This window comes from Leucoraja erinacea, chromosome 37 (assembly GCF_028641065.1).
Source record: "Leucoraja erinacea ecotype New England chromosome 37, Leri_hhj_1, whole genome shotgun sequence".
NCBI lineage: Eukaryota > Metazoa > Chordata > Chondrichthyes > Rajiformes > Rajidae > Leucoraja > Leucoraja erinaceus.
The window spans coordinates 3565209-3593078 of NC_073413.1; the positions used below are offsets into that span (position 1 = coordinate 3565209).

The following is a 27870-nucleotide window of genomic DNA, read 5'->3' on the forward strand; positions in this document are numbered from 1 at the left end:
AAGGTAGGACATTATTGCTATTGAGGGTGTGCAGCGTAGGTTCACCAGGTTAATTCCCGGGATGGTGGGACTGACATATGATGAAAGAATGGGTCGAATGGGCTTGTATTCACTGGAATTTAGAAGGATGAGAGGGATCCCTATTGAACCATATAAAATTCTTAGAGGATTGGACAGGCTAAATGTTCCCAATGTTGTGGGAGTCTAGAACCAGGGGTCATATTTTAAGAATAAGGGGTAGGCATTTAGGGCTGAGATGAGGAAAACCTTTTTCACCCAGAAAGTTGTGAATCTGTGGAATTTTCTGACTCAGAAGGCAGTGGAGACCAATTCACTGGATGTTTTCAAGAGTTAGATTTAGCTCTTAAGGCTAAAGGAATCAAGGGGTATGGGGAAAAAGCAGGAACGGGTACTGATTTTAGATGATCATCCATTATCATATTGAATGGTGGTGCTGGCTCGAAGGACTGAATGGCCTACTCCTGCACCTATTTTTCTATGTTTCTATGTACTGAAGGTCCAGCTTATTGTTGCGTGCTACCCAGTTAGCGGAAAGACAACACGTGATTACAATCGAGCCATCCACAGTGTATAGATACATCATAATGGGAATAACATTTAATGCAAGATATTCCCAGTAAAGTCCGATTAAAGATAGCCCGCGGGTCTCCTGTGATGTAGATGGAAGGTCAGGACTGCTCTCCAGCTGGTGAAAGGATGGTTCAGTCGCCTGAAAACAACCGGGAAGAAAGGGTCCCTGAATCTGGAGGTGTGCGTTTCACACTTCTGTACCTCTTGCCAGAGGGGAGAAGACGGAGTGACCGGGGTGACACTCATCCTTGATTATGCTGCTGGCCTTGCCGAGGCAGCGTGAGGTGTAGACGGAGTCAATGGAAGGGAGGTTGGTTTGTGTGATGGTCTGGGCTGCGTCCACAACTCTCTGGAATTTCTTGCGTTCTTGAATGGAGCTGTTCCCAAACCATGCTGTAATGCATCCCGATAAAATGCGATAGTTCACATCATGGGTTCCTGCCACTGATGGAGGTGGAGGCCGGATCTCTGGATCTTTCAAGAGAGAGCTAGATAGGGCTCTTAAAGATATCGGTCAGGGGATATGGGGAGAAGGCAGGAGCGGGGTACTGATTGGGGATGATCAGTCCTGATCACATTGAATGGCGGTGCTAGCTCGAAGGGCCGAATGACCTACTCCTGCACCTATTGACAATTCACCTTAAACCTATGCCCTCTGGTTCTCGATTCTACAACTCTGGACAAGGTAGTGAGGTGGACCCGGTGAGCCGAGGGGCCTGTTTCCGCGCTGTATCTCTAAACTAAACTAAGCTTCAATAGTAGGTGGCAGACAAAAATGCTGGTGAAACGCAGCGGGTGTGGCAGCATCTATGGAGCGAAGGAAATAGGCAACGTTTCGGGCCGAAACCCTTCTTCAGACTTCAATAATGTTTTATTGTTAATGTTTTGTGTCATTCCTAACTGTCATGGTATGTCATATTGTCACTTGCGGGCGGAGCACCAAGGCAAATTCCTTGTATGTGAATACTTGGCCAATAAACCTTTTCATTCATTCATGAACATAACATTAGCTTCACTCAATGTGGGGAAAGTGCGGGGACGTGTACTTTAAGATAGACTATTATCCAGATGGAGACATACATCAAATGATGGAGTAGAGAGGGTTCTATTCTGGAGATGTGGAAAATGGAGAAATTGTTGCAACAGTACAGGGTGTTGGTCAGTCGGTCGTTCTGTACCCGGAGTGCTGGGTACCCTAGGGTCACGAGGCCACCTCCGTGGATGAGAGAGCTGACCCCAGACAAATGGAGTCAGAAACCGGATCTGTATTCCTTGGAGCTCCGGAGGTTTAGGTGTGAACACAATGAAACTGTTGAGATGTTTTCACAACTGGCAGAGTCTCAAGAAAGGGTTTGGTCAGTTAAATCTGAGATGTGTAGGGGTTGAGGGCGGCACGGTGGCGCAGTGCTAGAGTTACAGCGCCATTTTCTCGGCTATCACTAAATGGGCTCCATGACATTTTTCACTGATGGACCATTATAGCCGGGTGTCATGGATCTTGATGGAAATGTGGAGAAATGTAGTCCAACTCAGGGCAAGCCCAAGATAGGGGTGGCACGATGATGCAGTGGTAGAGTTACTGCCGCACAGTTTGTACGTGACCTGTGTGGGCTTCCCCCGGGTGCTCCGGTTTTCTCCCACACTCGTGAAGATGTACAGATTTGTAGGTTGGGCTTCGGTCAAATTGTAAATTGTCCCAAGTGTGTGGGACAGTGTTAGTATACGGGGTGATCGCTGGTCGGCGCGGACTCGTTGGGCCGAAGAGCCTGTTTCCACGCTGTATCTCTAAAGTCTAAAGTCACCTCTCCATTTTCTCCACAGAGATGCTGCCTGACCCGCTGATTACTCCAGCATTCTGTGTCTATCAAGGTAGGTGAACGTTGTCAGATGGAATGAAAGTGTCTCACCAAGTGAGTAACAGAATCAGACACAATGAATCATGAAGGGAATATGTTTTTATTGCATTACAAGCGCAAAGCGAGTTATTCTCGAGTTTACAATCTTGGTGACACACCCCATCACCAATTGTTCAACACAGACGTATGTTTACAAAGTGTCATTTGAGTCGGAAAATAAACCCCTGCAATAGCATTGAATAAATGGTCAAACTGGGAGAAGAGGCAGACTGCGTGCATCAGTGAGGTCCATGATGAATAGAAATGGGCCAAATGTGGTCTCCGCTCTCTACACAACACCTTGTGAGAAGGGGGAAGGCAATCTGTTCTACAATCCCTGTAGGAGCAATAGGGCTGGAATAGCGACAGTAAAGATGGAAACAGCTCGACGCCCATCTGAAGGACAAGCAAAGTGTTCCAATAGCTTGAACAAAACATTCAGCGGTGAGCCCCCTTCTGACATCCCCTTACGCTTACTTGCTTTAGTTCCCCCACACCCAATTCCTGGAAGAAAAACCATTCTTCTCTCGAAATGTATTAAAACACCCCCCAAAAGTGTCAGTTTATTAGGCTATTAATTGTCACACGCTTCACTTGAATATCCCCGTTGATCCAAAATTCTTCCAGCATATCCTTTTCACTGTGGTTTGGAAACTGCAGTGTGGTTTTATTACATACGACAATCTCAAAGTTGTCTGCGTTGAACGTAATGAGGACCTATCAAAGAAATAAACGGGAAACAAAAGGTCAGGAATTTGACAGGATTCACAAAGTGGAGAGAGAGACACTAAATGCTGGAGTAACTCAGCAGATCAGGCAGCATCTCTGGAGAGAAGGAATGGGTGACGTTTTGGGTCGAGACTGAGAGTCAAGGGAAAGGGAAACAAGAGATATAGACAGTGATATAGAGAGTTATAGAATACACGAATGAAAGATATGCAAGCAAGATATGATTATCATTGTCGATATCCCTAGTTTCCCTTTCCCGTGACTTTCCGTCTGAAGAAGGGTCTCACCCCAAAACGTCACCCATTCCTTTTCTCCAGAGATTTTGCCTATCCCGCTGAGTTACTCAAACTTTCTGTGTCTATCTGTAGGTTCCTTCATGTTCAAACCCTAATTCATTCTGTAACTCAGCCCAAAAATTCCGTGCATTATTCCTCTTTACTTACTGACTTTAGACTTTAGAGATACAGTGCGGATACAGGCCCTTCGGCCCACGGATTCCCTGCCGACCAGCCGATCCCATACACTAGATCTACCCGACATACACTAGAGATAATTTACTGGTTTTTTTTACCGAAGCCAATTATTTTTTTATTTTATTTTATTTTTTTAATTTTATTTTTATTAGAAGTACGGTAAATTACAATCCTACACAACACATATATCTTAATACATTTTTTGTACCGCTTCATTTTTTTTTGAGCTTTAAGAAAAAGGTAGAAGTAAGGAAAGTAAAGAAAGTGCAAGAGAGTCGTGAAGTGCAAGAGTGTTGGGAAAAGAAAGCCCCTTAGGAAAGAAGTTAGAGAAGGAAGTAAAGTAAGAAAATAGACCCTAGAAAAGAAAGAAAGAGAAAATAGAAACAATCGCTCTATTATAACATTAAACTCCGCAGAAAGGGGACTACCAACCAAGTCTGTTTTTGTTGTTTTACCTCCCGTTACCAGGTCCTGATACCACTTATTTATATATTTGTTTTTTTTTTAAATTACTATTGCACCTCATACTTGTAATAGGTCCAGAAACATAGACCACGTCTTTTGGAATTGGTCTGCTTTACCTGCTAGGAGGAATCTCATCTCTTCCAGATGTAATGTTTCAAACATATTTGATATCCACATTTTTATTGTTGGTGTCGGCGCATTTTTCCAGAATTTAAGTATAAGCTTTTTTCCCATTATTAGCCCGTAATTAAATAAATTCTTCTGAAACACGTTTAATTCAGGGTTACCTTCCGATATTCCGAAGATAATCCATTCTGGTTTTGGTACCAGTTTTATTTTGATCAATTTTGAAAAAATATCAAATATTTCATACCAGAATTTTTGGATTTTTGTACAAAAAACAAAAGAGTGCGCTATGGTAGCTTCTTGACACAGGCATTTATCACAGATTGGTGAAACATTAGGGAAGATTTTATTTAATTTAGTTTTTGAATAATATAATCTATGTAATGTTTTAAATTGGATGAGCGTATGTCGTACGTTGATCGAACATTTATGCACCTGTAGTAAATGATTATCCCAGGTCTCTTTTGAGATTTTTATAGCTAATTCTTGTTCCCAATCTTTTCTAATTCCATCTGTTGTGGGTATTTCTATGTTTAAAATGATATTATATAGGTACAATATTAAATTAGCTGATTCCGCCTTGGTCTTCATTGCTTCATCCAATAAGTCGGAAGGCATATTATGATAGTCTTTTGTGTGTTTTTTCAGATAATCACAAATTTGAAGATATTTAAAATATTGGTTATTTTTCAAATTATATTTCAGTTGTAGTTGTTGAAATGATAGTAAATTCCCCAATTCATACAGATCTTCGAGCGTTTTAATTCCCATTCTTTCCCATTGTATAAATGATTTGTCTATGATTGATGGTTTAAACGATGGATTATTGACTATTGGTATTAAAAGAGATAGGTTTCTTAATTTTAAATTCTGTTTTATTTGTTTCCATGTTCTTATTGTGTTATGTATAATTGGATTTTTATTATAATTTTAGAGATACAGTGCGGATACAGGCCCTTCGGCCCACGGATTCCCTGCCGACCAGCGATCATCCCATACACTAGATCTACCCGACATACACGAGAGATAATTTACTGGGTTTTTTTACCGAAGCCAATTAACCTACAAACCTACACGTCTTTGGAGTGTGGGAGGAAACCGGAGCGCCGGGAGAAAGCCCCTGCGGTCACAGGGGGAACGTTAAACTCCATACAGACAGCACGTGTTATCAGGATCGAACCTGGGTATTCGGCGCAGGTTTTCTCCAGGTGCTCCGGTTTCCTCGCACACTCCAAAGACGTGCTGGTTTGCAGGCTAATTGGCTTTGGTATAAGTCTGAATTGAACTTGTTGCACAGGATAGTATTAGTGTGCGGGGATCACTGGTTGGTGCGGACTAGGTGGGCTGTTTCCGCGCTGTGTCTCTAGAACTAAATCTAAATCACACTCACTCACCGTAAAATCTTCCTCTTTGCCTAGGGGGCTTTCCTCAATCTGCTGCGTTTTCCAACGGGAGTTGACCAGGTTATTCAAGATAATCTTAGAGCCACTGTCAGAAAACCGTGGGTTAAAATGAATTGCTATGTTCTTAGAGTCCGTTCCTAGATCAATTGCAAATCTGAAATAAAGGATGATCAAAATAGACATGAGGAATGGCACATACTGGTTTCCAAAAATAAAGACACAAAGCCGGCACAGTAGTACAGCGGTATAGTTGCTGCCAGAGACCCGAGTTCGATCCCAACTACGGGTGCTGCCTGTACGGGATTTGCACATTCTCCCCGTGACCATGTGGATTTTCTCCGGGTGCTCTGGTTTCCTCCCACACTCCAACACATGCGGGGTTGCAGGTTAATTGGCTTTGGTAAATTTGTCAACTGTACCTAGTGTGTGTTGGATAGTGTTAGTGTGCGGGGATTGCTGGTTGGCTCAACTCGGTGGTCGGAAGGCCCTGTTTCCACGCTGTATCTCTAAAGTCTAAAGTGCTGGATTAACTCAGCAGGTCAGGTAACATCTCAGGACGACATAAATAGGTGGACTTTCAGGTCAGGACCTTTCTTCGGGATGAATGGGGGGGGGGGGGGGGGATGTGGAAGAGATAAAAATAGAAACATGGAGAGAATTTGAGATATTTTTCTCTCTCAAAGAGAGATTCAACAACATTGTGATAAAGTCCTGGAAATGTACAGCACCAAAACAGGCCCTTCGGCCCAACGAGTCCATGCTGACCATCAAGTACCTGTTAATCCTACACCAATTCCATTTTATTCTGCAGAAACAAAAAACTGTAGATGCTGGAAAACTAGATGCTGACTTAAACTAGATAGTTTAAGATAGACACAAAGTGCTGGAGTAACTCTGCAGGTCAGGCGGCATCTCTGGAGAAAAAGGATGAGTGACGTTTCGGGTCGGGATCGTTCTTCATACTGAAGGTAGGGGGAGGAGAAGAAATAGAGGTAAGAAAAGACCAAGACAAAGCAGGGCCAGTAACACATTACCTCATGTGTAGGAAGGGACTGCAGATGCTGGTTTAAACCGAAGAAAGACACAAAAAGGCTGGAGTAACTCAGCAGGACGGGCAGTATCTCTGGAGAGAAGGAATGGGTGACTTTTCGGGTCGAGGTTCTTCTTCAAACTAATATACAATACATATAAGGGTGTTTCCGTAACTATAGGGATCCAACCTGTGACATGGAAGGCCAAATTTGAAAGTCATTAAATCTAAATGAAATACCACAGGATAAAAAATTGGCCTGCCTATGATACGTTTGAGCTAATTTGTGATCAAAATCGAAATTTAATACTTTGAAAATTTGGGGGGGGAAAACAAGAAACCTTTTAAAATAAAAAACATATAAGACACTTACTGATTTTGAAGCTCCATTACAAAATGGCAGCACCTAACTCACCACGAGGCCCATAGTTCCCGCCAGGGTCATTATAATCGCGTTGGTTGATTTAAAAAAAAATTGTGACATGCAACAAAATCCCGTTATAGCGTCATCAATAGCATTCGCGACTATGGAGACGCTAAAATAGGTGAACTAACTAGATTTTTATTTCATGATTTTTAGTTCCATTCATTATTAAGTATCTCAATGGAAAGCTTAAACTCAAAATATCTAAACTTCCTGTCTGCGGTTTATATTGATTTTAGAAAAAACGCTACTCTTTATCGCTGAGATATTTGGCCATCTTACTCACAGTCCACCTCGAGTCAGCCCCGAGGATTTTTCCCATCGATGGAAAATAAAAAAGTTATGAGTGTTTAAAAAAGCTTGAGATCAGCTGATTGGTCCTCTCGTGTCAATCACTGGGATGAAGGTAATGCCCCCTCCGGGGGTGGGGGTGGGCAAGACTATAAAACCCCGGATGCCTTGACATGAGTCAGTCACTCTGCAAGATCGCGAGGGAGAAGCCACGACTGTCATTCTAAGCTGTGAATCAACTGAACTGTGAGTCTGCAATGTACTTGCAATAAATGATTTGTCAGCCCTTAATGACAGCCATGAGTTGCTTGGCCTGTTGCCCTGGCTGTGCTTGAAAGTGCAATGCTTAATTGGTAATGAAATGACAATGCCATGAGTTGTTTGGCCGGCTGCCCTGCCTGTGCTTAAAACTGCAATGCTTTATTAGGCCCGACTGTGTTTGGAAGGAATAAATGCTTTATTAGGTCCGACTGTGTTTAGTTCATAAGTCCCGCTCATTTTGTGACTTCTGCTTAGTGGACAGGTCGCGCTGATTGCGTAATTTCCGGAAAGTGCAGAGGTCACGCTGATTGCGGAAGTGTAGCTGACTGCGGAAGCCCCACAGTGGAGAGGCCGCGCTCAGCCGTGTGAATAGATTCAAGAACGTTTACTGTCATATATATGGTGTGTTAGTCCGTGTTTGTGAGTGTGTATGTGTGTGAGTATGAGTGTGTGTGTGTATGTAAGTGTGAGTGTGTATGTGAGTGCGTATGTGTGTGTGAGTGTATGTGTTAGTCTGTGTGTGTGTGAGTGTGTGTGTGTGTGTGAGTGTGTGTGTGTGAAAGGTGGAGGGTATGTGTTTACGTGTGAGTCTGTGTGTGTGTGAGTGTGTGTGTATATTGGAATTGGTGGAGAGGTGGAATATTGCGTTGGGAGACCACCCCTCCCGTGCGAAACTGGGACCCAACCGGTCCCACTAGTAAACAGTAAAAAAAGAAACAATAAATATAAAAATAGTTACTCTGCTTTTAATTCACACATGACCAGATTGACACTGATACTCGTGTCTGCTGCAAAAATGTGTGGCATCAGAAACCCAGATAAATAATAAAAATCATAAGCATCATCTGAATTTGGCTTTTATTGAGTTATATAATTGAAAAATTAATGTTATCTTTCTGGTATAAATTAGCCTAGGGATTTGTTGAAACCTGCTTGAAAAATGTCACAAAAAAGGCAAGAAAACACAGGGACATCTAATTTTTTTCTTTGTAAAACAGATTTATTTATTTTTGCTTCATCTTATTATTTTGGCTATACACCATGACCTATACTACTTAAAATACAGGATATGAAACAATGGGAATATTGCATAAAAAACAGGAAAATATCCTGGAGGTTTGGAGACCTTCAGTTTCACTACTGAGTGTTGTATTTATGGCAGCACCCATATATATAGGTGAGTGTGCGTGTGTGTGAGTGTAAACAGTGGGTAATAAGCAGGAGAACCACAATCTTTTCTTACCTGACTGCCTCTGATTTAACTCTTCCTTCAACTTCGACAGAGTCACCATGCTTAATTTGGAGACCAGTCAGGTGCAATGACTGAGGGGGCAAGAAAAAGCTTCCTGAGTCGACAATATTAGAAGGCGAATATTAGGTGCAATGACTGGTAGAGCTGATGCCTCACAGTACCTGAGATCCCAGGTTCGATCCTGACCTCGGGTGCTGTCTGCAAGGAGTTTGCACGTTCTCCCTGCGCCCACGTGGGTTTCCACCGGACGCACCGGTTTCCTCCCACATCCCAAAGACCACGCGGGTTTGTAGCTTATTTGGCCTTCGGTAAATTGGCCCTAGTGGGCAGGGAGTGAGTGACAAAGTGGGAGAACGTAGAGCTAGTGCGAACGGGTCAGTGCGGACTCGGTGGGCCGAAGGGCCTGTTTCCACGTTGTATCTCTAAACTAAACTGAACATTAAAGGATGTAGGAAGGAACTACAGATGCTGGTTTACACCGAAGATAAACACAAAATACTGGACAGGCAGCATGTGTGGAGAAAAGGGATGGGAACAGCACCTCATATTTCACTTGGGCAGCTTACACCCCAGCAGTTAACATCAATTTCTCTAACATCAAGTAACCCTTGCTCTCCCTCTCTCTCCGTCCCTCCCCCACCCTAGTTCTCCGACTGGTTCCACTGTCCTCCTGATTAATGTTACTGTTTGTTTGCCTCCTTGTCACCTTCTCTTCAGCCAACAATGAGCCATTCCACATCTCCTTAGTACAGGTATTGTCTGTTTTGATCTGTCCTTTTCACACCTTACGCTTCCATATCTCTCGACCCCCTCCCCCTGAATATCAGTCTCAGAATATCAGGGCCTCGACCAGAATCGTCACCCATTCCTTCTCGCCAGAGCTGCTGCCCGACCCGCTGAGTTACTCCAGCTTTTTGTGTCTGTCTTCGATGTAAACCGGCATCTGCAGTTCCTTCCTAAACAAAAATAAACTGGGTTTAAGAAGGAACTGCAGATGCTGGAGAATCGAAGGTTACACAAAAAAGCTGGAGAAACTCAGCGGGTGCAGCAGCATCTATGGAGCGAAGGAAATAGGCAACGTTTCGGGCCGAAACCCTTCTTCAGACGGAAAAAATAATAAACTGGTGCTTACTAGCGGGTAGCCTCATCATTGGCCGAATTACCCACCACAGGTTAAGATCATAAGTGCTAGTGTAAGGGGTGATCGCTGGTCGGCACGGATTCGGCGGGACAAAAGGCTTGTTTCCGTGCTGTATCTCGAAAGACTAAAGTCATAATAAGATCATAAGTGAAAGGAGTTAAATACGGCTATTCGGCCCATCAGGTCCACTCCGACATTCAATCATGGCTGATCTATCTCACCCTCTTAACCCCATTCTCCTGCTTTCTCCCCGTCACCTCTGGTGGTGAATGATAGGCACCGGCTGGTGAGAGATCAGTACTCACGCCTGTTTCCTCCGTGTTCTCCATCCTTGTATCTCACAGGCGCAGTCAGCTCGTTGAAACAAAGCGAGGACAACTTGCCTGGCCTCCACAACCCTGGTTTATAAAGGCAATCTCGCCCAGCCTGGTCGCCACTCAGGATCGGTCCCAACAATGCCTCACCCCTACACCTCCCCTTTGGAGCTCGCAGCCAATGCAAGAGCGTGATAGGCACCCGTGCAGCATCCCACTGGGAGCTGGCAAGGAGTCACGGGAGTGATTCAGAGATGCAGATGAAGTTGTCAGAAAACAAACCTTGGGCGGGGAAGATTTGTTTAGACAACGCGTCCTTACACTTTCACACTGGGAGAGTTGCTGGATTGGGAAGACGTTTGTTTACCACACATTATACGGTAATTGATGCGCATGAACAAATAGATCCTTCTCTACTCCACCATTTGATGTTTGTCTACATCTGGATAATAGTCTGTCTAAAAGTGCACGTCCCTGCATTTCCCCCACATTGAGTGAAGCTAATGTTATGTTCATCGCTCAGCTTTTTTAAGTTCCAGGGTCATTGTCACAATCAGTTGTCGATTGTCCTGGGCTCACAATGGTTGGAAACGTCTGCACTGATTTAGTTTCATAAGATCATAAGTGCTAAGGTCATAAGTGATATGAGCAGAATTAGGCCATTCGGCCCATCAAGTCTACTCCGCCATTCAACCATGGCTGATCTATCTTTCCTTCCAGCGATGTAAATGGTAGGTCAGGACTGCTCTGCAGCTGGTGAAAGGATGGTTCATTGCCTGACAACAGCCGGGGAGAAAGGGTCCCTGAATCTGGAGGGGTGCGTTTTCACACTTCCGTACCTCTTGCCTGATGGGAGAGGGGAGAAGAGGGAGGTATGGAGAGAAGGCAGGTATGGGATACTGAGTTGGATGATCAGCCATGATCATATTGAATGGCGGTGCAGGCTCGAAGGGCCGAATGGCCTACTCCTGCACCTAATTTCTATGTTTCTATGTCCCTGAATCTGGAGGAGTGCGTTTTCACACTTACGTACCTCTTTCCTGATGGGAGAGGGGAGAAGAGGGAGTGACCAGGATGAGACTGGTCCTTGATTATGCTGCTGGCCGGGGCAGCATGAAGTATTGAGTCAATGGAAGGGAGGTTGGTTTGTGTGATGGTCTGGGCTGCATCCACAACTCTCTGGAATTTCTTGCGTTCTTGAATGGAGCTGTTCCCAAACCATGCTGTAATGCATCCCGATAAAATGCGATAGTTCACATCATGGGTTCCTGCCACTGATCTCCCCCTTAGAGTGGGGTCTTCACTGGTGAAGCTGATGGTTTTGCTGATGGGATATCACCCCGTGTTATGACTCGAGCTGCAAGAAAGAATGTTCTGTTTGGGACATGACAATAAAACACTTTTTAGTTTAGTTTATAGATAAGCGCGGAAATAGTCCCTTTGGCCCACCAAGTCCGCGGTGACCGGCAATCCCCAGTCAATAACACTATCCTACACAACGGATGATTTTACTTCGGAGTCACGTGAGTAACTACGTGAAGAGCCCGCTCAGCACGTATGCGCGCGGCATTGCGTTCAGCAGTGCAACAGTGGCCGCAGCGGGAGTCGGAAAGTGAAAGGAGAGCCTTCTGATTTCTGTTTTCAGAATGAGGAAGAGGCTCTCAAAGAGATCTGTCCCCCGCTCGACTCCAACGGAGGAGCGTTCCATCTGCGGGGGGCAGCAACAGGCGGTAGGACCGCTTATCGGGTGCTCCGCCATCCCCGACACCGTGCCGAGCCCAGTCCCGCTAGCGCATGAGCAGCGGGCTGGATGTAAAGCCACCAGAAAGAGCATCCGGCCGGTGGTTTCCGACTCGTCGGACGGGGACGTCTCACCACCCGCACGGGGAAGAGACACCCGCCTGAGCCGCATGGAGCGGCTCCTGGAGCAGGTGCTCCAGCGAGACTCGCTGCGTGAGGGGCAGTCTCGCAGGGGAAGTTCAGGCACTCCCTCCACAGTGCCTTGTGCACTGGCCATCGCTTCCTCCTCACCCGAGGGTAGCTTTGATGACCAGGACTGGGATGGTCAGGAAGAGGGGACGCTGGCTGAAGAAGTCGGGAGTATGCAAGGGGTGCAGGAACAGGAAGAACTGCTGGGTGTGGTGGACCGCTACGTGGCAGCCCCACGTGCAGGAAGGCCATTAGAGCCTAAACTAGTGGCCAGCATTAACCACCTCTCCAACAGGACCCTACTGGAGCAGGTGGTTAATGAGGCCTTAGAATTGTACACAGCTCCAGAAAATTGTGATTCTCTCAAAGTGCCGGCTGTCAACAGCCAAATCTGGGGGCACGTCGGGACAAATAATCGGAACCAGGAGCTGAAACTGCAGCGGATCCTCAGGCTCCTGACGTCAGCCATCACATCATTTGCTCGTTCTGTGGACAATACGGAGATGACCACTAACCAACTCTCGCGCTGTTGTGCAACACGCAGTTCGAGATAAATAACCTCCGTAAAGAAATGATAAGACCTGCCCTAAATCCAAAATTCGCGGGGTTGTGCAAAACCCCAGCCACTGAGCCAGACACACTGCTCTTTGGCAAAGACCTCACGAAAAAAGTAAAGGATATGGAAGAGGCCTCTAAAAAACTTTCGGTCTCATGAGGGCAGGCCCCGGGATGAGCAAACCCAAAACAACAATACCCAAGTGGGAGCACCCCATCGCGTCCACCAGTTGACGTCTACCATATGGGACTGGTGAAAGCTCGGGGTCCGCATATCACCACCTGAAGTCTTTTTTAGACCAAGGCCCAGAGCGGACCCCATGGAAAATGCGCCACCCCCAAACATCACCGCCACGTCAGACAACGCGCAAGACTCGCTGGTCTGGGAAGAGACAGAAGAAACACCCGTAACCATGGAAGTAGGTGGGTCTGGTTCCTACCAGCATATAGAAAGTAGGGGCTCAATACTAACAGGGGGGGAGATTACACCTGTTTAAGGAAGCATGGGAGTCTATCACGAGTGACAAGTATATACTCAATAGCATTAGTGGATACAAAATACAATTTATACTAGAAAAATTGCCACCAGTTCAACATTCACCCCAGAGGGCCTTTTCCCTCTCAGTTAAAGAGAAACGAGAGGGACAAGCTGAACTGGTGAGAATAATCACAAAGGGTATCATGGGAAAAAAACAAAACATGAACCCTTGGAATTTGTGTCAAATATATTCACTAAAACTAAAAAAGATGGTGGGTGTCGCATCATCATTGACTTAACTTCACTAAATATGTTTGTTAAGTATGTACATTTCAAAATGGAAATGTTTATTACTGCCAAACAACTGATTTCCAAAGGATACTTCATGGCAAGCATTGACCTCAAAGATGCTTACTATTCAGTACCCATTCACAAGGATCATCGCAGATACCTGAAATTTACCTGGATGGGGCAGCAATGGCAGTTTAAAGCATTACCCGATGGATTAACATCAGCCCCAAGATTATTCACCAAGATACTAAAACCAGCCCTGGCAATATTAAGAAGACAAAAACATATGGTCATGCATATCTTGATGATCTCTTAATAGCAGGCAAGACCATGGAATTAGCATATCGGCTGTGTCAACTACCAAACAGTTGTTCGAAACCTTGGGATTTGTCTTACATCCAGATAAATCTAAGTTGAAGCCATCCACAACCATGGACTACTTGGGCTTCACAATTAACTCAGCCCACATGTCTGTGACTTTGCCAAAAGACAAAACAACTGAATTGGCACAATCATGCAATAATTTAATGGTCAACGAGCGACCAACTATTCGACAAGTAGCAAGAGTAATTGGGGAAATGGTAGCAGCATTTCCGGCTACACAATTTGGACCTTTGCACTATCAAAACTTACAAAGAGCAAAGGTACAGGCAGTAAAACGACATGCAGGTCATTATGATCGTATCATGAAATTACCCACTGAAGCAATATCAGAACTACAGTGGTGGGCAGAAAATGTTTGACATAGTTTTAGCCCTATCATCATCATTAACCCTACTTTAGTTATCCAAACAGATGTCAGTGCTCAAGGCTGGGGAGCAACTAACTCCATATCCAGCACAGGTGGTAGATGGACTAACCTAGAGTCATCATTACTACTTATACTGGGCATTAACTATCTAGAGATGGTGGGTGCCTTTTATGGTTTAAAAGCATATGCATCCAATATGCATCACTTGCATGTACGGTTACAAATAGACAATACTATGGTGGTGGCCTACATTAACCATATGGGCAGCATAAAATCAATATCATGCAACAAATTGGTCAACACAATTTGGCAATGGTGTGTCGAAAGACATATTTGGCTATCAGCAACTTACCTGCCAGGTAAGCTAAATACAGTGGCAGACACCAGGTCACGCAATTTAATGACAACACCGAATGGATGTTAAACCCCAAAGTGTTTGCAAAGATTATTAAGCAATATGGCACGCCAGATATCGACTTATTTGCATCAAGGCTAAATCACCAGGTACCTTGGGAACCAGACCCTGACGCAGCAGCGGTAGATGCGTTCGCGCTGGATTGGGGAAATGTCTTCTTCTATGCATTTCCTCCCTTCTGCCTCATCAGCCGTGTACTACGCAAAATACAAATGGACTCTGCTTCAGGTATTTTGATAGTACCCGACTGGCCTACACAGCCATGGTTCCCATTACTCCATGACATCCCTCCGAATATCCACAAGAAAACAGTACTTGTCCAGCATCAAAAGGTGGGAGAAGTACTGCTTGGATACAGGGACCACCTACTCAACCGCTACAGTTACCAACGTACTGGAATTCCTGGCGAACCTTCACCACGATGAAGGACTCAGCTACAGTGCCATAAACACAGCTAGAAGTGCCCTGTCTGTCTATTTAAAACAAGCTCCAGGACAACAGGCCATGGGGTCCCACCCACTGGTGGTCAAACCAATGAAGGGTATTTACAACTCTAACCCCTCTAGACCAAAGTACACCCATATATGGGATGTCAGTGTGGTCCTGACATGCCTCAGGGGATGGCCACCAGCCAGATCCCTCAACCTGGAACAATCTACGCTTAAAACACTTGTATCTGCACAGAGGGTCCAGTCACTACACTTATTGCGACTGGACAACATGATCACAGCTCCAGACCAGATCTTTCATTATCCAGGGATTGATCAAACAGAGCAGACCAGGAACACCTAATCCAGTCGTGGAATTCCGGGCTTACCCGCCAGAACCACGGTTATGTGCCGTGACCCACCTACTGTCCTACATAGACACAACCAAAAATATTCGAGGGAGTGAAAAAGCCTTATGGGTCAGTCATAAAAAACCTTATGATCGGGTGACGAGCCAAGCCATTTCGAGATGGTTCAAGCAGGTGCTAAAAGCTGCTGGGATAAGCACTAACATGTACAAATCTCACTCCACCAGGGCAGCATCCACGTCGACGGCCAAAGAATGAACGTGCCTATAGACCACATCCTGGCTACAGCAGGATGTTGGGGGGAAAGAACGTTCAGAACTTTTTATAATAAGCTGTTGGCAAAACCTGCTTTATTTGCAGAAAAAAATTTACAGACTGCAAATATTTAATTTAAGCCCAGGGGAGCAATTTAATTTCTTTGTTGTCATTGTTAAAAAATACCGTTGTGTTTTTCTACAAACAGATTCATTGGTTGATTACGATAACACACTTCCTCCCTCAAGGACTTTGGCAGTGAGTGAAGTAAGAACTGTTACACGGTTTGAAATCACAGAGCTTTAAAATCTTCACGTAGTCACTCACGTGACTCCGAAGTAAAATAGTAAAATTAAACGAGAACTTACCAGTTTGAAGTTTGATCTGTATTTTATGAGGAGTTACGATGAGGGATTACGTGCCCTCCGCTCCCACCTTCAATAATATGGGTCAAACTGATAACTGATGTCTCTTTTTCTTTACTATGTTTATTTCAATAACTGTATCTATCTGTGATTCCACAACGCTGCTTTGAAGTATGCCGCACATGCGTGCTGAGCGGGCTCTTCACATAATCCCTCATCGTAACTCCTCATAAAATACAGATCAAACTTCAAACCGGTAAGTTCTCGTTTAATCTTACTATTTTACAATTATACCAAGCCAGTTAACCTACAATCCTGCACGTCTTTGGAGTGTGGGGGGAAACTGGAGATTGCTGAGAAAACCCCGCAGGTCATGGGAAGAACATACAAACTCCATACAGACAGTACCCGTGGTCAGGATCGAACCGGGGTCTCTGGCACTGTAAGGGGGTGATGGGGAGAGGGGGGAGAGAGAGGAGGGGAGAGAGAGAGAGAGAGAGAAAGGAGAGAGACGGGGGAGGGAGGTGGGAAGAGAGAGGAGGGGAGAGAGAGGGTGCCTTTTTACTTCAAACCAAACAACCATTTGTAGGCAGTGCTTTTTTCCTCAAACTAACCATATTTTCATTTTCAAACCACATGGGTACTAACAGCTGTGGAGACATTTGTTCAGTGTTATTCAGAGCTCTGATTGAGGCACACCACTTGCAGAGACTGATTGAGGCACACCACTTCCTGGTTTTATAGTCCCTCCCCTCCCTCCAGCAGGGGCAGCAGAGAGAATGGAGAATTTTGTAAAAACATTAATACCTTTGTCATTTTTAATCAATGAGAAAAATCCTTGGCACACATGCGGCGGAGGGGGGCTCTGAGCGAGGTGGCCAAAAATGACTGCCATAGGTGGCGGCGTTCTCTTGGAAATCGCAACACAGAAGGTCAAAAGCGGTCAAGAACAGAGATTTAATAATATATAAGAAAGATAGATTGTATGTTGTTTATTATTGTACCGCTGCTGACAAATTCATTTCGCTTGCACTTTATGTGCAATGTGACGAATAAAACTGATTGATTGACTGATTGAAAGGTGTAGATGGTGATATAGAGAGATATGGAACAAATGAATGAAAGACATGCAAAAAAAACGATGATGGGAACAGGCCATTGATAGCTGTTGGCTAGGTGAAAATGAGTTACAGACAATGAGACGACTTTGAAACTAGTACAAAGACATGGATGGGGGAGGGTCGGAGAGAGTGGGGATGTATATGTTGTTTGATATTAATATGTCAAAAGTTGCTGGGTCAGTGAGTCACAATTGTTTTGTGGTGCCTGTAACATGCTGCCTGTGGAAGTCATAGAATCATACAGAACGGAAACAGGCCCTTCAGCCCACACTGACCAACATGTCCCATCTACACTAGTCCCACCTGCCCACGTTTGGCCCGAATCCCTCTAAACCTTTCCTATTCATTTAACTGTCAAAACGTCTTTAAAATCCGATAGTTGTTATAGTTTCTGCCTCAACTACCTCCTCCGGAAGCTTGTTCCATATACCCACCACCCTCTGTGTGAAAATGGTGCACCTCAAATTCCAATTAAATCATTCCCCTCTCACTTTCAACAATGTCCTGTGGTTGTTGATTCAAGGCTCTGTGAATCTGCCTCTATCTGTTCCCCTCGTGATTTTATACGCTGGTATAAGATCATCCCTCATCCTGCTATGGTCCAAGGAATACAGTCCCAGCCTGCCCAACCTCTCCCTATAGCCCAGGGCCACAGGTCCTGGCCATAGAGTTCAAATAACAATTTTCAACAAATAGAAAAGTTGAAATAACAAATTTGAAGAGGTATTTAGACCAACATGTGAAATGGGCAGGGAAGGAGGGATACAGAACATGTGCGGGCAGATGAGATTAGTTATTAGGGCAGCATGGTGGCACAACGGTAGAGCTGCTGCTTTACAGCGCCAAATACTGCTTAAGGGGTTGGACAGGCTAGATGCAGGAAGATTGTTCCCGATGTTGGGGAAAGTCCAGAACAAGGGGTCACAGTTTAAGGATAAGGGGGAAATCTTTTAGGACCGAGATGAGGAAAACATATTTCACACAGAGTGTGGTGAATCTCTGGAATACTCTCCCGCAGAAGGTAGTTGAGGCCAGTTCATTGACTATATTTAAGAGGGAGTTAGATGTGGTCCTTGTGGCTAAAGGGATCAGGGGGTATGGAGAGAAGGCAGGTACAGGATACTGAGTTGGATGATCAGCCATGATCATATTGAATGGCGGTGCAGGCTCGAAGGGCCGAATGGCCTACTCCTGCACCTATTTTTTATGTTTCTATGTTTCTAATACCAGGGTTCGATCCAGACCACGGGTGCTGTCTGTACGGAGTTTGTACGTTCTCCCCGTGACCTGCGTGAGATCTTCTGTTTCCTCCCACACTCCAAAGATGTACAGGTTTGTAGGTTAATTGGCCTGGTTTCGATGTGAAATTGTACCCAGTGTGTGTAAAGTAGTGTTAATGTGCGGGGGATCGCTGGTCGGTGTGGACTCAGTGGGCCGAAGGGCCTGTTTCTCCGCTGCATCTCTAAACTAAACTAAACTAACTTTAGTTGATGAAAAGACACAAAGTGTTGGAGTAACTCAGCTGACTGAATCAGTGTGAGGAAGGGTCCGACGTTGCCTATCCATGTTCTCCAGAGATCCTGACCCACTGAATTACTCCAGCACTTTGTGTCCTTTTGTCTATTAACCACCATCTACAGTCATTGTCCATAACGGACAAAACTTCCCTCCGCTATGGACCATTAACATATAAAACCTTGTCCCCTCGAGGCATGTTAATAGGGGAAACTGGGAACTGGATACACAAAGGCCAGAACTTTACAGGGAGAGAGAGAGACACACATCTGCAGTCAGTGTGGACTGCAATGTAATAAACATTTGGAAGAGTTTCTCCAGCATTTTTGTGTACCTTACAATGTGAGGAACTCCACACAGATCCATGTTAAACATGGTAATTAAAGGAACTGCAGATGCTGGTTTATACCAATGAATGAAACAAAATGTTGGAGTAATTCAGCGGGTCAGGCAGCATCTCTGAAGTAGGGTCTGGACCTGAAATGTCACCAATCCATGTTCTCTAGAGATGACGCCTGACCCGCTGAGTGACTTCACCAATCTGCGACTATCTTTCATGTTGAACTTGAACTCAGTGCTATCTGTAGCAATACATCAAGCTTCCATTATTATCTAAGTAGGAAGGAACTGTAGATGCTGCTTTAAACAAAAATAGACACAAAAAGCAGGAGCAACTCAGCAGGACAGACAGCATCACTAGAGAGAATTAATGGGTGAAGTTTCAGTTCTTCAATTATAATCTCCCAAAACACAAACACTAACGGCCCGTCGCTCCCTATCAAAGCTCATGAACAATGTCGGGGCAGAATGGTTTGCAGACGGACTCTGAACACGGATCCGGTTTCTGACTCCATTTGTCTGGGGTCAGCTCTCTCATACACGGAGGTGGCCTCGTGACCTTCTTCTGGACCGCCTCCAACACTGGCACATCTCTCCTTAAATGAAGGGAGGCCACTAAACCTATGCCCAGCACTCCGGGTACAGACCGACCAACACCCTGTACTGTTGCAACAATATCTCCATATTCCATGTCTCCAGTCCTCACTGTACCTGCCTGCTGATTGTATGGTCATTGATGCACAAGAACAAATAGATCCCTCTCTACTCCACCATTTGATGTTTGTCTACATCTGGATAATAGTCTGTCTAAAAGTACACGTCCCTGCATTTTCCCCACATTGAGTGAAGCTAATGTTATGTTCATCGCTCAGTTGTTGATTGTCCTGGGCTCACAATGGTTGGAAACTTCTGCACCGATTTTGGGCTGGGTTCCTGACACTGATCTCCCCCTTGCTGCCAGATATACTAGATGAATGTATGAATAGAAATTCAGTCAAACAACTTAACATCATATATGTATAACACCCTTCTAAATATAGAAATCCCATTGTCAGAAGCAATTAGAAGAGACTGGGAAGAGGAACTAGGTCTAAAAATTCTAAAGACAGATGGGAAGAAAACCTTTTATATATACACAATTGTTCGATTAACGTTAGACATACGTTAGTTCAATTTAAAATACTGCATAGACTCTACTATTCAAAGTCTAAACTGAATAGGATCTTTCCAAATGTATCTCCTATTTGTGACAAATGTCTCCTTCAAGAAGCAACTTTAACACATTCCTTCACCTCTTGCATAAAATTACATAACTTTTGGAGAGGAATTTTTGAAATTCTCTCAAAAACACACTGGATCCTGACACGGAATTGATTATTCGAGCAACGTCAGAAGCCTGCTCTGAGCTATCAATATTTCAAAGACGTTTCCTCAATTATGGCCTGAAAAACGGCAAAAAAATGAATGCTCAAATTTTGGAAACATACATCTGCCCCTACTCTTAAAATGTGGATTACAAGCATGTCTGAGACGCTACATCTTGAAAATATTAGACTTGTCTTAGCAGAAAAACCAAAGCATTTTTCGAAGACATGGACACCATTCATTGATACATGTATGGCTGCAGGCAACGACATTTCGTTCAGACCGAAAGGTCTGAATGACAAATAAAGGATCTAAGTCTAAGTCACATTCCACTTTTTCTCTCTCTTGCTTTTTCTCTCTTCTTTTCTCTTAACTTTAGCTAAAAATTAAAATTGAAGCTGTACGATAATTGTATTATATCATATGCCGCTGGTTATATTTTTGTACACTTGCTTCTAATAAATTGAAAAACAAAACAAAAACAAAAACAAAGATAGACACAAAAAGCAGAAGCAACTCAGCAGGACAGGCAGCATCACTGGGGAGAATTAATGGGTGAAGTTTCAGTTCTTCAATTATTATCTCACCCAAAACACAAACACAAATGGCCCGTCGCTCCCTGTCAAAGCTCATGAACAATGTCGGGGCAGAATGGTCATAGACGAAGACTGCAGACGTGGTTCGTAGACAAAAGGACACAAAGTGCTGGAGTAATTCAGCGCGTCAGGAGCTCTGGAGAACATGGATAGGTGACGCCGGGACCCTTCCTCACACTGATTCAGTCAGCTGAGTTACTCCAACACTTTGTGTCCTTTCATCAACAAAATTTATTTTAGTGATACAGCGCGAAAACAGTCCCTTTGGCCCACTGAGTCCGCGCCGACCAGCGATCCCCACACATTAACGCTATCCTATACATGCTAGCGACAATTGTACATTGATACCAAGCCAATTAAAACCTGTACGTCTTTGCAGTGTAGGGGGAAACCGAAGATCTCAGAGAAAACGCAGGCAGGTCACGGGGAGAACGTACAAACTCCGTACAGACAGCACCCGTAGTCTGGATCGAACCCTGGTATCAGGTGCTGTAAGGTGGCTCTGCTGCTGCGCCACCGTGTTGCCCTAATAACTAATCCCATCTGCCTGCATATGTTCTGTATCCCTCCTTCCCTGCCCATTTCACATGCCTGTCTAAATACCTCTTCAAATTTGTTATTGCAACTTTTCTAACTCTTTCTAGGACCCGAGACCCTGGGCTATAGGGAGAGGTTGGGCAGGCTGGGACTGTATTCCTTGGACCATAGCAGGATGAGGGATGATCTTATACAAGCATATAAAATCATGAGAAGAACAGATAGGAGCAGATTCACAGAGCCTTGAATCAAGAACCACAGGACATTGTTGAAAGTGAGAAGGGAATGATTTAATAGGAATTTGAGGTGCACCATTTTCACACAGAGGGTGGTGGGTATATCTTCATCTCTTCACCTCTGCCTATCCTTAGCCCCGCGTGCCGTCCCTTTTCATCTGTGCATTAATTGCCTCATACTGTGTTTTGTATTGAATTCTGTATTTACTTTGTGTACTAGTCATGTCTCTACTATTTATTTCATTCCCCTTACATGTTTTTCCTATACCTGCTAAATTTTTGTAAGGTGTCCTTGAGACTCTTGAATGGCGCCCATAAATAAAATTTATTATTATTATTATTATTATATGGAACGAGCTTTTAAGGATTTTAAAGACGTTTTGACAGTTAAATGAATAGGAAAGGTTTAGAGGGATTCGGGCCAAATGTGGGCAGGTGGGGCTAGTATGTATGGGCCATGTTAGTCAGCAAGCTGGGCTGAAGGGCCTGTTTACATGCTGTATGACTATGACTTCCACTGGCAGCATGTTACAGGCACCACAAAACGATTGTGACTCACTGACCCAGCAACCTTTGACATATTAAGATCAAACATATACATCCCCTCTCTCTCCGACCCTCCCCCAACCATGTCTTTGTACTAGTTTCAAAGTCGTCTCATTGTTTGTAACCCGTTTTCACCTAACCCACAGCTATCAATGGCCTGTTCCCATCAAAGTTCTTTTTTTGCATATCTTTCATTCATTTGTTCCATATCTCTCTACATCACCATCTACAGCTTTCATTTCCCATTCTCCTGACTCTCGGTCAAAGAAGGGTCTCGGTCCGAAATATCACCCATTTCTTCTCTCCGGAGATGCTGCCCGACCGGCTGAGTTACTCCAGTATTTTTGCCTATCTCTGGTTTAAACCAGCATCTGCAGTTCCCTCCTACACATATTAACAATCCTTGTCCGCCCAAAGTTTGTCTAACCTTTGGTTGGAAGCTCCAGATTGTGGGGAGATATGAGCGGAAGCCATTGATTGGACATCTTTGAGTCAACCAGATTGGTCGAGATTGCATTTATAAACCATGATTATTGCCGCAGGTTCACGTCCAGGAGCTGATTATTCTTCTAACGTGGAGGAAGGATGGATCCAGATACAAGCGTGGACATGGTGAGTATTGAGTTCCCACCAGCTTCATTCAACTGTGCTGCAACTTGTGATGAATTATTGGCTCATTGAAGCATCCGCCAGCTCGCTTGAACCCATTTTTTAAACTTCTTATCCAAAGCTTTTAACTTGCAGAAGATGTATATCTCAGCAGCTCTCTCAGTGCTGGCAATCCGTGGTAAAGAACTTGATGTACATCAGAGTTCAGTTTCAGTTTAGTTTATTGTCATGTGTACCGAGGTACAGTGAAAAGCTTTTTTGTTGCATGCCAGCCAGCCAGCGGAAAGGCAATACATGATTACAATCAATCCATTGAATACTGTAGATACATGATAAGGGAATAACGTTTAATGCAAAGGTAAAGCCAGCAAAGTCCGGTCAAGGATAGTCTGAGGGACATCAAAGAGGTGGATAGTAGTTCAGCACTGCTCTCTGGTTGTGGTAGGATGGTTCAGTTGCCTGATAACAGCTGGGAAGAAACTGGCCCTGAATGTGGAGGTGTGTATTTTCACACTTCCGTACCTTTTGCCTGATGGCAGAGGGGAGAAGAGGGAGTAGCCAGGGTGCGACTCATCCATGATTATGCTGCTGGGCTTGTCGAGGCAGCGCAAGGTATAATTGGGATCAATAGAAGGGATGTTGGGTTGCGTGAAGACCTTTCTGGAGCACAGGAATTGGTGGTGTTTCTAGTCGAGACTTTTCTTCCTCTCCGGAGAACATAGATAGGTAACGTTATGGGTCGGGAACCTTCTTCTGTGTCTGAATCAGTCTGAAGAGTCAAGAGTGTTTTATTGTGATATGTCCCAGACGGGACAATGCAATTCTTACTTGCTGCAGCACAACAGACTATGTGAATATGTTAACATAGTACATAATGGGGGAAGAGAAAAATGAGAAAAAGATCAATAAGTAACAAATATAGTGCAAATAACAAATAATAATATAGTCTTTTGCAGTTCAGAGCTACGAGCTTATTCGTTGTAGTGTTTAATAGCCTAATGGCTGTAGGGAAGAAGCTGTTCCTGAACCTGGACGTTACAGCCCTCAGGCTCCTGTACCTTCTTCCCGATGGCAATGGTGAAATGAGTGTGTGGCCAGGATGGTATGGGTCCTAGATGATGTTGGCTGCCTTTTTGAGGCAGCGACTACAATAGATCCCTTCGACGGTGGGGAGGTCAAAGCTGGTGATGGACTGGGTAGTGGTCACAACTTTTTATAGTCTTTTTCGCTCCTGGACGTTCAAGTTGCTGAACCAGGCCACGATGCAACTAGTCAGAATGCTCTCTACCATGCACCTGTAGAAGGTTAGGAGAATCCTCTTCGACATGCCGAATCTCCATAATCTTCTCAGGAGTCGCTGATGTGCCTTCTTTATAATTGCATCAGTGAAAGGGTCCAGGAAAGATCTTCGGAAATATGCACGCCCAGGAATTTGAAGGTATTGACCCTTTCCACTATCGTCCCGTTGATATAAACAGGATTGTGGGTCCTCATCCTTCGATTACCAAAGTCCACAATCAGTTCCTTGGTCTTACTGATGTTGAGAGCCAGGTTGTTGTGCTGGCACCATTTGGTCAGTCGGTCGATCTCACTTCTATACTCTTGACTCGTCCCCATCTGTAATTCGTCCAACCACAGTGGTGTCGTCGGCAAAACTTGATGATGGAGTTCGCACTATGACCGGCTACACAGTCATGAGTATAGAGTGAGTACAGCAGGGAGCCGAGGATGCAGCCTTGAGGTGCTCCTGTACTCATTTTTACTGAGGATGGAATGGTTCCTCCAATTCAAATAGACTGTGGTCTGTGGATGAGGAAGTCGGGGATCCAATTGCAGAGGGATGCGCAGAGGCCCAGTTCCCCCACCCCCCCCTTTCCCCTGGCGCTGCATGGACGCTACCAGTACCCCGGCTCATCATCGCCATCAGCGGCCGCCTCTTCACTGCGCTGATGTCGGCTGCTCCCGGCCCTCAGGACGGAGCACAATGTCCCTCTGGACACTGCATACTGGCAGGTGAGGTGTCGCCAGGATTTGATGACCAACCGACGCGTCGCCCCCAGACCAGACACCCCTCCCCCACAGACCAGACACCCCCCCCCCCCACACCAGACCAGCCACACCCCCCCCCCCCCCAGACCAGACCAGACCCTCCCCCCCTCCCCCCCCCCCCCCAGACAGACCAGACAGACCCCCCTCCCCCCCAGACCAGACCAGACACCCCCCCCCCCCCACAGACCAGACACCCCCTCCCCCCCCAGACCAGACACCCCCCCCCCCCAGACACCCCCTCCCCCCAGACCAGACCAAACACCCCCCCTCCCCCCCACCCCACACCCCTCCCCCCCCACAGACCAGACACCCCCCCCCCCCCAGACCAGACACCCCTCCCCCCCAGACCAGACACCCCTCCCCCCCAGACCCCCCCAGACCAGACCCCCTCCCCCCCCAGACCAGACCCCCCCCCCCCCCCCCCAGCACCAGACCCCCCCCCCCCCAGACCAGACACCCCCTCCCCCCACACGACCAGACCACCCCCCCCCCCAGACCAGACACCAGACACCCCCTCCCCCGCCAGACCAGACCAGACCCCTCCCCCGCAGACCAGACACCCCCCAGACCAGACACCCCCAGACCCCCTACCCAGACCAGACACCCACCACCAGACAGGCACTCCCTCCCCTCCAAACCACCCCCCCCCCCAGCTCTGATTCTGACCCCACTCCCCCTAGGCCAGGCACCCCCCCAGACCAGACACCTACCAGGCCAGACACCTACCACAGACCTGACACCCCCCTGACCCCACCCCCAGACACCCCGCCAGACACCCCCCCCTTCCCCCAGACTAGACACCCGCTCATCCTCCCAGACAGGCACTCCCCCTCCCCTCCAAACCAGACACACCCTCCCCCAGACCAGACACCCCCCCAGACCAGACACCCCCCCCAGACCAGACACCCCCCCCCAGACCAGACAGCTCCACCGACCAGACACCCCCCTCCCCCCATTCCAGACAGTCCCCAGACCAGACACCTCTCCATAATAAACATTAAGAAATGCAAACTGAGCTTGCAGCTGACACACAGACATGTAAATAACATTATGATAATCACAACTGTCCAGAAACTGGTCCCTGATGTTGACAGGCTCATTAAAGCTGGTTGTGCAGTGGGCAGGTGCTATAGACCTACACGGGAAGGTAGACGATCCCGCCCCCAAGAGTCTCGGGCAGATGGGGCTCGTCAGCCTGGGAAGGCAGTCCATGTAGGAGAGGGAAAACTCTGATTTAAAACCTCCACTGCCTTGTGGCCACATCCAGTCATGGAAGAGGCTTCTGGAGTAAACCTCAAGAAAATCCGGAGTGGGAGCCCCTAAGGCAGTTTGTCGTTGTCTACAACCCCGCTCTGGCAGCTCCTGCAACGGCGCTGGTGCCAAACTGTAACAGCCCTGCTGTTCCTTTGGATCGATCAGTGACGTGGAGAGGGGGGGGGACGTGCTGCATGGGCAACAGCCTGTCCTCCATATGACATCGATCGCCCAGGCTTGCATCCGGCCACACATCACTCACCTGCAAACCTGCACCTACGGACACTCCAGCTTCGCCATAACATGGGGAGCAACAGTTACTGGTTATAAGTCATCGCTAGATTGGCATAAAGCAAGGCGTCAGGGGTTGCTCCCGACGGTGGGGGGGATTTTCAGATCTCACTGAACAGCTACCACTCACCTCAAGCTGGGCAGCCGCCAGCTAATAAGGTACTGTCCCGCCATGGGCTGCAATCCTCACTGGGTGCACCGGGATTAGGAACCATCCGAACAGCAGATCGCAACATTCGCACATGACAACAGAAGAGACCAGCTCTAAAACTGGGAAATTGGAATGCCTGGACAATGATGACAGCCACAAGCGACGCTGCTCTAGCCGAGGTTTGGAGCAAGCAGCCAACAACTAGGATGCTTCACCATGACCGAGGGGGGGGCTTACGGTTAAAGCCAAGAGATGTCAGGCGTCTGGAAGCAGCAAGTGAAAAATGAGTGACACTGTTCGATGCCCTGAGACATGTAAGTAAAATGCATTATATAATATTGTCATAATATTATGATTTATTCATTTTCTGACTATTCTATTACTGTAAAATAAAATAAATTAAATATTAGAGGCTGACTGTGTTCATTGAGTTCGATTGCAGGCTAATAAACATTAGGTTCAGATGTGTAGTCTACATTTACAATTTGTTTCGTTAGGTCTACATTTGTGCTTGCTAATGTTCGATTTCAAATGGTTTCTTAATGGAAAGGGTGTAGCCCCCAAATCACAACTTTCTTGTAGCTGTAAGTTAATAACAATCATAGAAATACTGCTTGTTTGACAATCTTCTTCTTAAGAAACAGAATTTGTAAAGTGAAAGACTTTGTAGTTATAGCTGGGACTGAGACACATGAGAGCAGCTTGAAAAAAGAAGGCAACGAAAGCTGTGGGAGCGTGCGTACTGATTTTGGATGATCAGCCACGATGATATTGAATGGTGGTGCTGGCTCGATGGGCCGAATGGCCTACACCTGCAACTATTTCTATGTTTCTATGTTAATATTGCCATCTCAGGAAGTTTTTCCTTTCCCACAGGAGCTGACTATGTTGGATATGGTACTGGTACCTCGTGGCTCTCTAGAAATCCATGGAAATATCAAAGTACCGCAGCGGTAAGAGATGAATCATCGTTCTGTTTTCCTCCTTGGACAGGCTAGATGTAGGAAAAATGTTCCCCATAAGTTAGCTCT

The 27870-nt window shown here is 45.8% G+C and overlaps 1 long non-coding RNA gene across 1 annotated transcript; it reads left to right on the forward strand.

The window, feature by feature from the left end:
- Positions 1–678: 678 nt before the first annotated feature.
- On the forward strand, positions 679–27784 carry LOC129713791 (uncharacterized). The gene is made up of 3 exons (XR_008726281.1): positions 679–2460; positions 23028–23097; positions 27716–27784. It is a non-coding gene; the product is annotated as an uncharacterized LOC129713791 (long non-coding RNA).
- The last annotated feature ends 86 nt before the right edge of the window (positions 27785–27870 follow it).